Genomic DNA, 16735 nt, shown 5'->3' on the forward strand with positions numbered 1-16735 from the left:
TTTCGAGCATTTAGCTCTGAGCTCCAGATTTTCTTTAAACGAGATTTGTACTCGGCCCGAAGTTTGTCTTGAATCTGGGCATTCTGGAGCTTATCTCGAACTTGAATTCCAAGATAGGTGTAGGCCTGATCTTCCACAAGATGCTCAATAACTCCTCCCCCTTGTAACTTGACCGATCCATCATTAGTTACCTTGCCACGTTTCAAATGAAGAGTATTACATTTGTCGAGTCCAAATGTCATGCCAATATCATTCGAAAAGGACTCGACAAGGAGAACCTGCTCTTTCAAATTGGAATCTTTGGCAAGGAGCTCGATATCATCCATGTAAAGGAGATGAGTAAGAGGTGTTGGGGATCTGTGCTGAGGGAGGTCGGATGGTAACCCTCCTCTTTATTGAGCAGAAAGCTCAAAGGATTTAAAGACAAACAAAAAGCAAAGGACTAAAAGGAATCCCCTGAAATATTCCCCTTCTAATTGAATAGATTCCAAGTCTGCACCTGCCCCTTGTGAGTACATCTCAAGTTGAGTCGACCAGCAACTCATTAAAGACTTGAGTAAATCAAGTAGTCGCTCAGGGAGGTCAATACAATGAAGAGACTTCAGAATCCATTCGTGAGGGACAGAGTCATATGTTTTTTTGTAGTCAATCCAGCACATGGAGAGGTTGCGGTGATATGTTTTAGCCTCTTCCAAAATCATTTTCTGTACAAGAAGTTGATCCTTGCACCCCCAACATCCCTTTCTTGCTCCTTCTGCTCTCAGTAAATTATATCATTGGAAGAGCAGTAAGATGACAACAGGTTTGTCAAACACCCTGTGAATATTTTGTATTGTGTATTCAAACATGTGATAGGGCGGAAGTTTTTGGGATCAGTCAAGTCTCCTTCTTGGGGAGAAGTATTGTGCGACCTTTGCAGAACCATGGAGGAACATCACCTGTGTCCACAAGAGAATTGAAACAGTGTAGTAATGGTGTTTGGACACAGGGGAACAGTTTCCAATACCGATTTCCGAATGCCATCAGGCCCTGGAGCTGTATTTGATTTTGACTTTTTTATAACACTTTTCAGGCAATCTGGTGAGATGTAACAGACAAACGACCTAGTTACCTTCTCATGCATTGCATGGTCATAATCACGGCCCCATGGTGCCTCAAGGTTACAGTTGCCGGGTACAGACCACAACTGTTTCCAGAACCTTTCATTGGCATCCATGGGAGGCCGTTTGTCATGTTCACCATCACCCTTTGCTTTCAGTTGCCTGTAGAAGTGTTTTTCATTGTTTCTAAACAGTTATTATTATAATTATTATTATAGGATATTTATTGTGCTCACATATCAACGCACTAGTGCATGCTCAAGGCGCTGGTACTTTTCCCCTCAATCATTGGATGTCAATTTCAACTGCACATCGTATTAGCAATCTCAACTCCCTGAGGAGTATGATCATATGTGATCATAATGCAGAAAACTGACAACTAGAGCCAAACCTTACATTGTGTAATAAGATGGAGAGAAAAATAACCATAATCTTTGTTATTTGGAATGGACAAAACGGTCATTTAATGACTGGATAGAAATGACGGTACGAAAACCGAAAATGCCGAAAGTTTGGATTGCATTATGGTTTATTGCGGTTCTACTAATCCTGCGGTTCTACTAATACTGCAGTTCTACTAATACTGCAGTTCTACTAATACGCGGTTCTACCCTAGTTTGGTTCTACCAATACATCAACACTAATACTATGGTACACCGCACCCCTATTGGACGCAGTAGTACATCAACAAAGCTGGAGCGATCTGACTGGGTTGCATTGGGAGAAAAGATCGCTGTGAAAAACTGAAAACCAATTCTGACCAGAATCTGTGTCCCATCAATCAACCCCACACAAGAAGATTAATTCCAGAAATTGCAGTGCTATGGATTAGAAGATTCAGGTTAACATTCATTGACCTAACATGCTTACCATTCTAGGATTGGCATGCGTGAAAACTTCAGTCAATATATCAGTCAGCTCCCATTCTTCTTTAGACAGGGGTGTTACATCCTTCTCTCTGAAATATATCAACCAGGATATCAGGAAAAGCTGGAATATTATCAAGGCAAGTGTTACCTGTCTCGGGTGACTAACACGTGAATGAGATGTTGGGAGATCTCACCTGTTTTTGTTGACTAACACTTGAGAGTGAGAGAGCTCAAACACCAAAGGTCCTTATGTTTATTCACAGGAGGTTTTGCAAGTTCAAGAATCCCAAAACTTGCATGTATTTCGTTAAAAATTCCTTTACGGAAAATGCTCGATGAATGTTAGTTAATTTTACCCTCCGTAAGAACATTTTCAGGTTTTCGTTAAGAGGAAAAAAGATGGTTGATTCTTAATTTGCTTTCTGTTACACTCTTTCATTAGCACACGTGGGTTTCGCCATTATGGGGTTCACATTATAAAAAACAAGGGAGGTAACTCCCAAATATGATAATTAAAGCGATTACCGCTAAATCTCGACTGGAGACACCGGAAGTGGGCTTCAAACATTGTACCAATGCAGGGAATCGAACCCGGGTCTTCGGCGTGACGAGCGAACGCTTTAACCACTAACCTATCTGCTCCCTCGTCCAGAACGAAAACCCTTTGTCCGATAATGATGTATGTATTCCTTTATCGTGATATTTTCGTTCAACAGAATTGTTGTTAAAATAAGATAATTCATGATTCATTGCACTCCAGTGAACAATAATCAGATTGCAAAGACCATATCTTATTATATTTGATATTCTTAATTGATACTCATTTAACCCGGTGGTACATATTATAGTTATGTACAGAAGTATAGAGTTATTTTACCATTGAAAACCTATTCATGAACATCCTCGACCAGACTGGGAAGAGTATGTATACTGAATTTGATAAATACCCCACATCCATTTGTTACCACAGCTTCGTTAGGAGGCCAGTGAGCAGGTTCAGTTTTACGCCGCTTTTAGCAATATTCCAGCAATATTCCAGCAATATCATGGCAGGGGACACCATAAATGGGCTTCACAAGTTGTACCCATGCAGGGAATCGAACCCTGGTCTTCGGCATGACAAGTGAACGCTTTAACCACTAGGCTACCCTACCGCCCATCCAACACGTGAGAGTTTGGGCATATGTTACCTGTTTTTGTTGATCAACACTCGGCTGTCGTGCAGGGCAGTGATCCACATCTTAGGAACATTGTTAGAGAAACCAAAGAGTAGTGGGCCATAGGTGCACTTCCTGATGCTGTGATGGTGTTCAGCCAGGTGCTTCTTCCGACTTGTCAACCACGCTTTAACATAGTCAACTGGAAGAAATAACAATAATAGTAATCCATTCACAAAACAGCACAAAAACATGGTGGAAATGTACAAGAAAGGTTTCCCTACAGTCAGTGATTGTGAGCAGGGATTTACAGGGCGCGAATTACTGCATCCTATACGCATAAAAATTGACAATGGACGCAACAAAATTTTATTAGCTAGTCCATGGGGACTTAGAAAAAGTCCAAATACTTTTTGTACAAATTCCAATCAAGTGACAATTAGTTATCACTGAGTTTGCTACTAGCTGGGTTATGGTATTATTTGCAATTTAATTACTGTAACAATGTGTTGATCATGATACTGAAGACAATAACAGTATTAGTAATAATATTTAAGTATCTGGGACCCCCATTTTGTTGCCCAGGACCCCGAAAATTTACAGTATGAGTCCCAGGGACCCTCAAATGCAGTACTCCATGTAAACCCCTGTTTTGAGTTTCTTGTTTGAAGCAGCATTCAGCAATTTTACAGATATATGGCATTGGAATGTAAATTATAAAGTTTGGACCCGATAATCCCTTGATCAACAGCATGAGCATCATCGATCTACGCAACTGGGATACGATGTTCCAATTCAAACCGGGATCTTTGCGGGGCAATGAATGTAAGGTTGAAAAGTTGAGTGTCTGATCGATGTGAAGAGAGCCACAGAAACATCAAATTCAAGTCAATGAAAAATTTCTGATCAAATGAAATCAAGATGGTGACTGAACATATTCAACCATGAGGTTGATCACTGGATTGTCTGGTCCAAACTCCATTGTTTACAGATCGCCATATAGCTGAAATATTACTGAGGCAGTGTTAAATAAACATCATAGACAGTAGCTTTACCAAATCACACACCCCACCCACTTCCCCCGATTGATTGGATTTGGCTAATTAGCCTCGATCCATTTTATTATTCAGATACAAAAAAACTATTGATTCTTTTTCAATTATTTCTTCTGATATGCTTAGACAACATATTAAAGTATATTATATCAAAAAATGGCCTTTGTTGTTTGTTTAGTTAATCAGCGACAGCGAGGTGAATGTCAGCTTTGGCAATCTGTCAAGGGACTCGTCCCATAGACCCCTTGATGGCAGTGCCCAGTTTCGTCATGGTATTTTCAAAGCACCATGGTGCTGCTGTTTTGTGTTGAAATGTCATAAAAACTGGCGGATCATACAATCAGAAGATTGTCTTTTGGGTGGTATGTTTTATGAAGTGGAACGCTGGGGAATTGGCGTTTGAAAAACTCCCTCGTTTTCAAGTGAGTGAGTGAGTATGGTTTTACGCTGCCTTTTAGCAATATTCCAGCAATATCACGGCGGGGGACACCAGAAAAGGGCTTCACACATTGTACCCCATATGGGGAATCGAACCCGGGTCTTCGGTGTGACGAGTGAACGCTTTAACCACTAGGCTACCCCACTGCCCCCGTAGCATAAAGAGCAATGTTTCCCCTTTATTTTGATGTATATATCAACAATATTAAAATCAGGTAAAACGGCGTAGGTTCACGTAATATGAAACTAGTGCTGTTTAAAACTCACCACTCTCACTGCCTGGAGCCCAACCCGCTAACAGCAGCAGCCTGTAGAATACTTACGGTTTCGGCTACTGCTTTACAATCACAATGTTAAACAGGTACTGAGTGAGTGAGTGAGTGAGTTTAGTTTTACGCTGCACTCAGTAATATTCCAGCTATATGGCATCGGTCTGTAAATAATCAAGTCTGGACCAGACAATCCAGTGATCAACAGCATGAGCATTGATCTGCGCAATTGAGAACCGATGACATGTGTCAACCAAGTCAGCGAGTCTGACCACCCGATCCCGTTAGTCGCCTCTTATGAAAAGCATAGTCGCTAAACAGTTACTGCACAGTAAATAGTGAGATATGAAAGCTAAAATCATCATCTGCTGAAATTGATCTTTATGAAAATATTTTACGCATAATATTTCTTTCTCAGAAACAGTTCCTATCCAGTATTTACCCTTGGCTTGATTGTTCAGATTGTGTCTGTAAACAGCATGATATATAGCCATCCTCGTTATCTCCAGGGTATACGTTACGATCACTCTGCACTATACCCGGGATGCATCCACAGCTTTTTATGTTGAATTTATTACCTCCCTTGCCTGGCTTTTTATCCAATCAGGTGTCTACGCTGGGAAGTTGAGCGAACCAGTCACAACTCACTTTCACTTCTTAAATTATCTAACTGTTTAAACTTGGCAACAATAGATGCAGAGGTTACTCTGAAGATGTGGAAGGAGTTCTTTTACATAATTTTTAAAGTTTCAGATCTGTCAGTTTGTTTGTATTATTTCTCAAATCTGAGTGGTACTGCGAACAAACCTTCGCGAATCTGCGACAGCGACCGCTGTCAAGCTGTTGACACCAGCAAGCTCGGGTGTAACGGCGGCTTAGGTGATTGGCTTCTGTGAGAATGCCGAGCCAGCAAAGGGAGGTAATATAATTATCGGGCCAAGGCATGGATGCATCCCGGGTATAATGCAGAGTGATCGTAACGTATACCCTGGAGATATCGAGATGGATATATGGCTAGTGTAGTCTACAGGAAATGGATACGTATAATACAGCGAGATTAGAGTACTGATGACCAATCCCTACTGGTTATCATGTAATGATTATAAAACAACTCACGATTTGTGGCTAATTTAGTGACTTCCTCCCCATCTGAGGAGTCGACCAATTCCGGCATGTCATCCAGATCACCCATGTTGTTCAGCAGCTAATCTGAAACAAGTGACAAAAGTGACAAAAAGTTAAATAATGTTACAGTCCAGAAACTGACTCACATGACTGTAGCTGGCTGAGACAGAGAGATCACGAAGACTGATAATCAAGGGTGCGATTTCTCTATTTTAAACTTGCACTGAGGCATGTTAAAGATGTTTCGTCCAGGTTACCGTTAGTAACAGGTTGCAGTGTTCACGAATAGCGTCTGACCCTCGAAAAAGGTCTGATTCGAAAAAGGTCTGATAGAAGTCTGCAACCCGCCGGCCCCAGTGTCTGACTGTATATTTCACAACGGCTTTGACTGAAGTTGTTATATGTGACATGTGACACTTGTTTGCAGTTTGTAAATCTTATACCTGTTAATAATTTAATGCCAATTATAAGAAATGTTAAATCTGAAATGTGTGTTTAATTTTATTCTTTGGGTAGTGTGAAATTTCAATGGGTCAGGCAGACACCTGAAACTTACAGGACCCACTGTCCTGTTACTTTGAAACACCATTCGTGAACACTGCAGGTTGGCTCTGTTTTTTCAAAGTGATACATTTTATTTGTGGACATTCAAAACGCGAAGTTACATCAACCATTTCAAAAAGTTAAATCTTTAAATTAGAACAATTTTTATTTTGTTTAGGCCCAAAAAATAAATGTTATGGTTCCGATTTCCTACATTTCAGAACTAGGGTAGGTAGGTAGGGTTTTTTGCAAAATATTTTTACATTACTCATGTGTCAGAAAATAGATTTAATTTATTATGTGGTGAGTAAAATTGTTAGGCTCGGCAGGAATATTTAGGGTCGGGCGGGAAATCGGAACCACAAGCTTTTTTTTTTAGGCCTTATCATGTTTATTGCATGGTGCGATTTTTATATTTACAACCTGCACTGGTGCATGTAAACAATGGCTGGTGCAGGTTACCTATAGTACCAGATTACACCCAGTGCAGGTAACAATAAATCCTCCAACATCTTATTGCTGTCATCGTGAGGTGAGGTGCGGTGAGGTGAGGTGCGGTGAGGTGAAATTGGGTTTTAAGCCGTGCCTGAGAATATTTCGCTCATATGACGACGTGCATGCGTATGTATGTGTATGTGCGGCTGCTTGTACAAGCCCAGACTTAAGCTGGTTTTATAGTGCTAGCCCACTGAGATACCATGCCGCAGTGAAGCATAAAAATACCCCACTCAGACACATTATACTGACTCCGAGTTGAACAGTCCTTGTTGTACCCATTAATGCCGAGCACCAGGCAGGGACCAACAAGTACCATATTTTAACGTCTTTTGGTAAGACGTGGTCGGGGATTGAACCCGCGACCTTCCGCTCTCCGGGCGGACGCTCTAACCACGACACCACGGAGGCGGTCGTGTGTGTTTCAATTGAGAAGTAGTGAGTTTTGTTTTACGCCGCACTCATCAATATTCCAGCTGTATGGCGGCAATTGAGAAGTAAGTGGCTTGAAGTAATATGTTTCTCTTCGCATGACTTATTACAAGCAGTAGGGGTGGTCCGATTAATTGAAATAATCGAAGATTGGTCGCAGTGGCCAAACGACCAAGCAATCGATCACATTTTCTCATAATTGAACTCAAACGATTTTGGAACCGCTGTTCTTGAGTTTGAAATACTTGATGATGGAACATATCTAGGATGTTGTCAGGGCCTGAAAACGTGTTTATTTCTAAGAAAACTCTAACAAGCAGTAACATTTGTGTACGCAAAAATCAGTTACGTAGAAGTAATCAAATAACTGAGATTTATAAATAAAGGTAGTGCAAAATTGAAACAGAATCATTCATCATCATGGGGTCAGGGTTCTGTTGACTGAATCTGATACTGTGTACTTGTTACGAAAATTGCAAAACAAGTATTTATGTTACTTTTTAGAACCAGTGACATTAGTTTATGGTGCAGCCAAACCTATTAGCCAGGTTGCTCTCGGTGCAGATACTGAATAAAAATGAAATCACACCCTGTAAATATGACAGAAACATACTCAATATCTATTATCATCTATTATCATTTATAGTTTCACGGATATTTTCTAGGGCTGCTCAATATAACCGGTTTACCGGTATTTACCGGTTCAGACATGAAAACGATACGTATTGTGATACGCTGATCGAAAACCGGTATTTTGACATGCATTCGGAAAACTTCGTAACACTCGAAAATCTTCGGATATTTCCGTTTTTTGAATTGTTCTTTTTCCTGTTTCATTAGTGCCAAATGTTACTTACATTTTTATTTTGTCATGATTCAAAAAATTTATAAACGGTTAATCAATCATAGTGATTTTGTTGTGTTTATGCTTATAATCAAGCATTAACTCGATTATAAGTAGTTTTTGTTAAAAAAATAATCCTTGCAATATATTGCAATACATATCGCAATATAATATATGCTTCCGCATCACAATATATCGCAATATGAAAATTCTCTGCAATACCCACCCCTAATATTTTCAGAAAACTCTGCGTAAATAACGCAAATATTTATGTGAAAACTCAATTCCTATTAAGTCTATTGCGTACAACTAACAAGTATGCTTGAATTTTTGTAAATACTCAATAAATGTGATCTTACATGCATACAAACAAAACTGTCAAATCGTAGCTTGCATACCGGTGGATCGATAAAATAACTGAGGTATACTGAAAAGTTCTATTTCAGGAAATGAACTTGATCTTGCAGTTTCTCATAATACAGATAAAATATAAATTACAAACACTTACATTTAACCTTTATTATATTTTTAAAATTAATGGGAAATTTCAAATTACCCAATTAGTTTGAGTGAGGTGGGTACAATTTATTTGGTTACTGAAAGGAAAATTAGGATACCCAATTGAGATGAACACAAGTGAGTATATTATAACTCAATGACACAAAAAGTTATCTGTAGCTCTGAAACTCATTCTAATTTATATCAAGTAAACAATGATACAGACTCACTGAATTCATTGACAGAGAAAAGTGCTTTTTTTCACAAACGTATCCAATTAAAGTCTCCTTGTGTTCTGGTGTCAATATCATATAAGCCAACATCTTGTCGACAGGATCCATAGCACAGTTTGTCCTCTGGCGGTTTATACCAAACACAGAAATATTCCAACTATATAACTGGCAGTGAATTGAAATATGGACCTGACAACCTGTGACTGACGTCATGAGCACCAATCCAAACAATTCAGACATGATGAGACCTGTGAAGATCCGGGATAGAGTTGATCTTCAGTGACACAGGCTTGTCGCAAGAGGCAACTATCGGGATCAGACTCGCTGACTTGGTTGACACGTGTCATTGTATCCCAATTGCATAGATCGATGTTCATGCTGTTGATCAAGTGTCCAGACTTAATTATTTACATCTAGATGCCATATAGCCAGAATATTGCTGAGTGAGCTGTAAAACTTAACTCACTCGCTCACAGATGATCACATGCAACCGAGAAAGTCTCTGAGTGCGACCATATGATCCATTTTCAACGAGTCAGTCTAAGCACAGGTTGCTAGTGATCACCTTTGCCTGCATGATGAGATGAGGAGAAATGGGGTTTAATGTCATACTTAAGAACGACTAGTACTAGCCCAACAAGTACCATATTTACTTCAACGTTTTGGGGTAAGATGCGGACATCGTAGCCACGAACTTTACGCTCACTGGGAGGGCACTCTAACCACTACACCACTGATGCAGTCAACATATAATTAATCTGTTTGTTGGTGACTAATAAGAAAGGAAGATTGTTTATGGAAGTACTACAGCACAGAACAGACTTATATACATGAACAGGGATTAAGTAATAACATGTAGGTATGAATCAAGGGGATTGTTGTTGTTGTTAATCCCCTTGATTCATACCTACATGCTGTTATTACTTAATCCCTGTTCATGTATATAAGTCTGTTCTGTGCTGTAGTACTTCACTCTTGCTTGACAACGGTATAAGAATCCATACCAAAACGTCGGAATATATATATAATAAAAGAAGTTGTTATCCATAAACAATCTTACTTTCTTAACAAATAATTAAGTCGACTCTTATGACAAGCAACAGTTGTAGGCACATATTCTACAACAGACAAAATACTTAAGAACATTTTTATTTAGTCTTCTCACTAAGGGACCGGGACCGTTCATAGTTTATGGCTGGGGGTGGACGGGGTATTATGTGTGATGATATTTATGGGCAAGCATGTACAATGTGAATGCCCCCTCCCCCCATGTAATCATCATTACCCCACAGCCATAAATTACTAATGGTCCCATTACACAAACAACAGTTTCTACTTAATATCAGTGTAGGAAAGATAGCCCGTCCCAACGTCCGAGACGGGTGAATTTTGTGGAGGACGCGTTAAAAAAATATCTAGTCCGTCCTCATGTCGGGTCAATTTTAGCAAACCAATGACATATATATAATGATTATAACCTTTTTGAATATTTACTGCCGAAGGTGTTTTATTTATATTTGGAGAACAGGCTAGATTTTGGCAGGACTGGTAACAAATTTGACCTGCCAGTCCTGTGGACAGGCTAGATTTTCTACATCTTTCCTACACTGTTAATATGGCACTAACTTATGCTGAAGGGGTTGTTGTTGGCACGGGTACTACAGATATGTACCCCAGGTACGTTTCTGTATACAGACATGTACAGTGGCCATAATGAGAATACAGAAACGTACCCTAGGACGATTCCATTCCCATTGTCGTATTCTTGACCGGAACTGCCATACTGTTGTATTAGATACATTTGATTGCGTTATGTAAGTAATGAGAATACACAGTAACGGATATTTCGCGATGCACATGAATACCACTCGGAATCGGTTGAACGGGAACAACTACATACGGTTTCGGTTTTGGATTGCGGAATATGGACTCGTCCGCCTTTTAGGGTACCGGGTACGTTTCTGTATTTTGACTTTGTTTAGGGTACATATCTGTATACAGAAACGTACCTGCGGTACGTATCTGTAGGATACCTGTGCCGACGACCCCTTTCAGCCTAACTTATGCGAGACAACTACATCTTTGTATTACCAGTATTTGTATTACATTACATTACATGAAAATGTCATGCACATTATATGCTTTTTCGACTACATGCAGTAAAAATGGTGAAATGATTTACAAATGATTAAGACAGTAAACACAATTATCAAAATATTTTTTTCAGTTCTTGTTTCAGCAAATTTTCTGTCCGCAGCGTGACACAACTATATGGTGTTCGTTAAATCATACATGCCACATGTGCTTGATTCCGAATATGAAACTAGGATTTCCGATCAAGTAAATTTAGCACTTCACGTCCATGTAATGGCAGCACGTGACACGCGACAACCAGTCACGCACATTGTTTGAAACAACCAAGCACAAGGTTAAGGGAGTTCCCCTGTTTCAGAACTTGTGTGAGTAGAGTGCTTGTAATATACCACAAAAGTTAAAATTGGACCATTTCACATACACATAAACATATGTTGAACATAGTACATCGCATTTCAGATCATTTTGACCTCAATCTGTCCTAAACTTTGTTTATAGGTGAATATATTTACCGAACACTTTGGCGATTATATATAAGCCTCTGTGTGTCTATCTCTGACAAGGCTGCTTCGTCTACAAGGTTATGCTGGATGAATCTACTTCCTTCAGTTAACACATCGGACCTCTGCCCTAAGCGTGACCCGATGAAACTTATCTGATCTGTTTACAAAGTGTTGGCGACACTCGCGAAGACATACCACTTGTACCAAGTGACAAACTGTACGTACCATCGCCCAGAATTTCAGACCCCGTAATACGCAGATAACGACAAATAGATCTATATCACTGGTCGCCACTGCCATATGAAACGCAACTTCTGAAACCCTTACCTTCTACAACTTTCATATCCTGTTAGTGAATTCTCTCGCAAGATGGCGTCCGTGGCGGGACAAGGGCGATAACCCGTGTCGCTATATGTTGGCGTTGCCGATATGACCACATGCAAAAGCATGTTCAAGCGAGTTTCGGTTTATTAGAAGGTACAATAGAGTAAGGAGGAGTGTATTAGCAGAAGGTGGTCACATTGATAAGCTGTACAATGATTATCGACAGCTATCGATGGTCATTAGAAAACATCGATTTTTGGGGTATATTTTTAGCACATCATGCCACCTCGCTTGCATTGGATACAAAGAAATGTTTGTCACAACTAAGGCATGTCAACTGTTGTAGTACACGCAAGTTATCACAGATACGTACATTAAGCCATGAAATACTGACTATATTTATAGCAATGTATCCAGTGACTTTGTAAAGCGTCGACATTGTGTATATTGCGGTTGGACTAGCTTCTAGACGCTTTGTACAACGTGGACAACTAACTAGCGACGAATGTAAAACATGTGTTCAACAGACGCGATGTCAAGCGCAAATATATATTCCTTTGTGCAGCCAATAAAGTAATACTTACTGAAAAAAATCAACATACGGAAAATGGAGTGATCGAGTGAGTGAGCGAGCGAGAATATTCCAGCAAAATCACGGCGGGGGACACCAGAAATGGGCGTCACACGTCATAATGGCAGCTGATATGCGGTAAAAACAAACGTGAGTTTTGTGCCAATGTGGTCATAAAACAGATATGAAACTGTTCGCTTATGTGATTATATATGTATGTTATGCCATCTATGAATGTTAATAAATGAAAACAAGTATGTCTTGTTAGTATTTTTTTATTTCTGTGAATATTTTTACATACGATGAAGATAACTAGATCTACCATTTCTGATATGCATGCAACAGTATGACGATCATGACATTTAGTAAACATTGATATTTTCACACAAATACATTAATCCGACATTTTCGTTAATCCGACAATTTCGTTAATCCTACATATTTCTCTGCAACCACAAGTGTCGGATTAACGAGAGTTGACTGTACATTGTACTCATGTGGAGAATGAAACCCGGGTCTTCGATCGGTGTGACAAGCCAACGCTCTATTAACCACTATAAATCTTCCCCACTACCACCATCATTCACGAATTCACGATAGCTGTAAACCTGATATCTATTTTGTGATATCGTAAAACATATGTACAAAGAAGTCGAGTTGTTGTTTTTTTAAAACGTAGAAGTGTTTTAAATTCGTTCTGTCATCATAAGATAATGTTACGGTTTAAGTTTCAATAAATCGATTTTGTGAGATCAGTAATTTTACAGCACAGGTGAAATGTCAGTGCCGAAGAAGTTCTTTTATCCGCACAATTCACGTTAAATTTTTGTAAGAAATGTAGGAGATAAACTTTATGTATTTTCAGATTTAGGGTTTCACAGGGTACCTGATACCCCAAAATGTCAAACCAACGTTTCTAGCAGAAGGCTTCAAATTCCTTCCATTTTTGTACCAGGTGTAATATCACTATTCCACTTGATTTGATTTTACAATGGAATTTTGGTGGTTAAATACAGTTTGGCTTAAAGGTTACGATCTTTGAATCCAAAAAGTAATGGAATTTGTCAGCAATCGTTGGTTAACGCCACACTCAGCAGAATGACGGTGGCTGGTCTCTGAAATGAACATATTTTATAGTGAGTGAGTGAGTTTAGTTTTACGCTGCACTCAGCAATATTCCATCTATATGGCGTTGGTCTGTAAATAATCGAGTCTGGACCAGACAATCCAGTGACATGTGTCAACCAAGTCAGCGAACCTGACCACCCGATCCCGTTAGTCGCCTCTTACGACAAGCAGGGGTTAGGGAAGATTCATTCTAACCCGGACCTTCACAGGTCACATATTTTACAGAAAAGAAACACTTTCTAAATCATAATCATATAATATAAAAAAAGGAGACCAGAGACTTTCTTCATTTTGAAATTGTGGAAATCTAGACTTGCCACTAATTCTAGACTTGCATAGGCTTTCTTTGATATACATGTAGTTGTTTCAGGGTGTGTGTGACACACAAGACGGTGGCTTATAAGTAACGAACGAACGAATAAGAACAATTTCATTATCTTCAGATAATCCGCCACATCCTGCGGACAGTTGTATCCTGTAGCTGAACGTGGGGTAGAAGGTCACTAGATGATGATCTAATGCAAGATAGTGTGCTAATCGTTGACCGTTGTCATGGTGATAGCCCGGAAAATTAACGAAAACAGTGTTTAGAACTCATTCCCGTAGAACTGTTATATGGACTAATTCAGGACAGCCATCGTCCAAATATTTAAAAACTAAAAACTATGTACTCAAGACATGTGAGACTTTATTGTAATTTTTAAATATGACGCTAATCTGTATTCTATGTAATCCTTATCACTTCCGCATTGTACATTGACTTGTCAGGCAGTTAATTACTGTATATGACATTTACAACCTTATTTGGTCATCCCCCCTTTGCCGTGTCTGCCATCACATCAACTGGTCAAGGAAGTGCCATTGTTTTTATATGTGTCCATTGTTGAGTTAGTATACTTAGTATGCTCACATCTAGAGGACCGCCTCCGTGGTGTAGTGGTTAGAGCGTCCGCCCGGAGAGCGGAAGGTCGCGGGTTCGATCCCCGACCGCGCCATGCCAAAAGACGTTCAAATATGGTACTTGTTGGTCCCTGCCTGGCGCTCGGCATTAATGGGTACAACAAGGACTGGTCGGCTCGGAGTCAGTATACTGTGTCTGAGTGGGGTATTCATGCTTCACTGCGGCATGGTATCTAAGTGGGCTAGCACTATAAAACCAGCTTAAGTCTGCGCTAGTACAAGCAGCCGCACATACACATACACACACGCATGCACGTCGTCATATGAACGAAATATTCTCAAGCACGACGTAAAACCCAATTTCACCTCACCTCATATCTAGAGTGTGAAGGAAAACAGAGTCGAGTCCGGTATACCGACTGTCTGTGTAAGGACGACCGCGAGCAGGATATAATGCCGCTCGTAGGAAACGCCCTGGGGTTGAGCAGGTTCTCCGCTCACCACATTTATGTCTTGTGTATTTGTTTGCCATGTACCTAAAGAAGTTTGAACTCAACTATGCCTTCGTCTTCATCAATGCACACTTCATCTTAACATGAGCTTATTCCCCAGTTGACGCATATCCACGCGTTGACAGTAGGGGTGGGTATTGCAGAGAATTTTCATATTGCGATATATTGCGATGCGGAAGCATATATTGCGATATGTGTTGCAATATATTGCAAGGATTATTTTTTAAACAAAAACTACTTATAATCGAGTTAATGCTTGATTATAAGCAAAAACACAACACAATCACTATGATTGATTAACCGTGTATAAAAACTTTTAATCATGACAAAATAAAAATGTAATTAACATTTGGCACTAAGGAAACAGGGAAAAGAACAATTCAAAAAACGGAAATATCCGAAGATTTCCGAGTGTTACGAAGTTTTCCGAATGCATGTCTTCACCGGTAAATACCGGTAAACCGGTTATATTGCGCAGCCCTAGTTGACAGAAATAACGTCATCCTAGTCAAGTGGTTGTCGTTTAGAATAGAACATGTGTTAGTTATCTTGATGTGTGACATTACATACCAGAAACTGTAGGCGTCAAGTGGCACGTGACCGGTATAGTCCCGTGGTCGATACCCGAACTGGTATGGTGTTAGATGTTAGGCTCGATATTGTTCCAATTAAATACATGCGCGTGTCTACGTGCGTGCGTGCGTATGCGCGTGAGCTTACTGAGATAATATGGGTTTGAAGATGAATACCCCTCTTGAACAAAGTGTACCGACTCCGAGATGACCCAGTCTTATGTCCTCAATGCAGAGGGGCGGTGGGTTAGCCTAGTGGGTAGAGCGTTCGCTTGTCATGCCGATGACCCGGGTTTGATTCCCCATATGGATTACAATAAGTGAAGCCCATTTCTGGTGTCCCCCTCCGTGATATTGCTGGAATATAGCTACAAGAGGCGTAAAACTAAACTGCTCGTAAAAGGCGACAAACGGGACGGGTGGTCAGGCTCGCAGAAGATCTGGGTTAGAATGTATCTTCAGTAACCCATGCTTGTCGTAAGAGCCGACTAACGGGATTGCGTGGTCAGGCTCGCTGACTTGGTTGATACGTGTCATCGGTTCCCGATTGCGAAGATCGATGTTCATGCTGTTGATCACTGGATTGTCTGCTCCACACTCGATTATTTACTGACCGCCGCCATATAGCTGGAATATTACTGAGTGCGTCATAAAACTAAATTCACTCACATTAAAGCGTCGGCCTTTTTTAGTCGGCCTCACCACAATAAATTCAATGCTCGTTTCCAGTATCGTACAAAGCTGATCTTTTTGGCATTTATAACATGGACTCCATTAAAAATGTATTCTCCCATTTCATACGTGTTTATTATTTATTCAATATATCTGTTATTTGTCAAATCTAATTTTAAGACACCGTTAGGTTATAAATTGAAACTGATACTTGCACCGTCTCATCCAGTAGCAGAATATGGGTCAGTGGGGTAGCCTAGTGGTTAAAGCGTTTGCTGGTCACGCCGATGACCCGGGTTCGATTCCCCACGTGGGTACAATGTGTGGAGCCCATTTCTGGTGACTCCCGGCGTGATATTGCTGGAATATTGCTAAAAGCGGCGTAAAACCATACTCACTCA

Source organism: Haliotis rubra, unplaced genomic scaffold (genome assembly GCF_003918875.1).
Source record: "Haliotis rubra isolate DU_JTF1 unplaced genomic scaffold, ASM391887v1 Scf848, whole genome shotgun sequence".
NCBI classification, from domain to species: domain Eukaryota; kingdom Metazoa; phylum Mollusca; class Gastropoda; order Lepetellida; family Haliotidae; genus Haliotis; species Haliotis rubra.